Genomic DNA, 2,545 nt, shown 5'->3' on the forward strand with positions numbered 1-2,545 from the left:
GTAGGTCATTTCCGTCAACTTATACCATTTTCACTACGAAATTACCTTTATTTGATTGGAAAATTTTTTAATGTTATTTGTAAGTCATTATACCTAAAGGCTAATAAGAACGTTCCTACATATACCGCCAAAATCATGTGAAGGTTCGATACGTTTTTAATCTTCGGTTAACTTAACAGTTATGTCAAAGTTTCATGTATGAAATCTTAAATGTCCGAAAGAATTACTCCGGGGTTGTTTGACTTATATATCTAATTACGCATATCCAATGGACCGGATCGTAAAGCATAAAGAAAACGTAAACTTTTTATCATATGTACAATAAATTGGAACCTGTTTTCCATAGGGTTTGGCCTAAGGGTTACCCGTTTATAACTGATCAAATCCTTAATATGATCTTGCTCGGAAAGAAGTATTAGCGGGACGTATAAGTTACATAGAGTTTATTAACACGAACTGAGCAAAAACCACATTAATGTTTTTGCTGAATTCAAAAAAAAACTAATCGAATTTGTCAAACTGATAAATCAAATTTTATTCATTTTCAGTATTAGATATAAGCTATTTAATGTTGTAACTGTCAAATTTTTACGTATCTTGTTAATACTTTTGAAACTGTTATTTTTTTCTATTCTTACGATCGACGTCCATAAAACTTTCATTAATAAAAAAAAGATCTCTGTGGCTATGTGAGCGGTAGTTTGTAAATAAACCTCAAATACAGTTGTGCAAAATCATCCAAAAAATTAAGTCTGTTTTTTTTTATTACATTTTTCACTTGAAAAGGAAAAAAATTTCCTCGCCTTTCCCTTAACTCCATAAAACTTATTGTCAACGTCTTCCATGATTTATTAAAATTTTATAGCAACCCTTAGGTACTAGGGTCGATTGCCATGTTAGTTTTTTTTTGAATTAGTGAATTTTAATTAAGGCATACTCGGAAAATTAACAAAAAACTTGATAATATAATAAACAGGTAACTTCCTGTTAATAAACAAAAACTGTTCATTAAGGGGTCATTACCATCGGTTTAACAATTTATACCCATGTATCATGTACAGCTTTTACAGACGTAAATGGTTACCTCAAATGTCATTTTACCGGCAATATCCGGTTGGTAAGCAAATTGCACATGGTTTGAATACAAAACTAGCAGTATTTCTACCTTACACCATATCATTGTAGTCTGATTCATAAAGAAACAAATGTTTATAATTTATTTAGTCTATCAAGCTGGAATGCAGATTTGATGGTCATTACAGTAATTCCTATCAACATGAAAACCTTATATACCTAATGGAAAAATCAATTACAGCAACCATGTATGGTAATTTTGGGTTTTTGACTTTTAACATTGAAATAGCATGTACCGAATAAAGCCAATCAGAGACAGTACTGTTTCTTTTTCAAGATCCACCAAAACAGGTGCCGTGTCAAAAAATTAAATTTACCATTGCAATCACTGTCGGACAACTTGTAAATCTTGGTTTAACAGTCACTGTAAAACCAATTAGTAAAGGCAAATTCGGAGTCTAAGATTTTGAAATCTAGTTTTTGCAATGACGTAATTCATTTAATGGTCCTCTCAAAAAACAACATTCGTTTAAAAAGGATTTTCCAAAAGGCGGAAAAACTGTACTCGACCGGTAAGCCGACAAACCAATCAGGTATCGCCGGTCATGGAGCCCAACCTTGACAGTGGTCCATGTGCGGATCAAACCACTAAATGTTAGGTAACCCAAACACTAAGTTGGCTATCAAACATGTGATGAATAGTTTCCTGTAAAAATGTTACCATGTAATCAGTACGGTATAGTATAACGCCAATCTTCGATGTTTGTCCGTTTATGACCATTTTTGTTAGGTGCCTAAATCAAAAAGGGGTATATATTACAATAAACTTTTACATAGATTGCTTGCCGTATAAACCACTCTTACAAAGTATGAGTAACAGACCATTTATTAGTATCATTACATAGTTATCAAAATCTTACTTTATAACTGACCGTATAGAAGTTAATTATAATGATTTAGTCCATTAAGTAAAATCAGTATTACTTGAAAATGCATGTCAATTATGCTGAAATATACATCCAATTAAAGCCCTCATTTATGAAAAGCGTTACCAAGTCAAACTTATCTGCCCAATATTTAAATCATCGTAATGGGGTCATGTTCATAATGGAACACCTTCAGAATAAAAATGTGATAAACAGTTTTGAACAAATATATTATAAAACACTTGTTACAGTGCAATTTTGATACTACCACATGAAAATCTGATATTTAATTAACATAAATTCAACGAAAAAATTAGCCACATGTTAATAAATGGATGATGGTAAACAAAATTTTTAGGAACAATGTTAACGACCTGTTTTCGAAGATCAAAACTATTGATATTATTAACCGTGAAACAAGCAAAAAATTACAACTTCATGGTCATTTATTATGGGGCATATTATGATAGAAACCTTTAAATAATGAAAAAATGAATGAACATTTTCGACATATCGTAACCGTTCCTTATATACACCTAAATCAA

Source organism: Argopecten irradians, unplaced genomic scaffold (assembly GCF_041381155.1).
Source record: "Argopecten irradians isolate NY unplaced genomic scaffold, Ai_NY scaffold_0625, whole genome shotgun sequence".
Taxonomy (NCBI): Eukaryota; Metazoa; Mollusca; class Bivalvia; order Pectinida; family Pectinidae; genus Argopecten; species Argopecten irradians.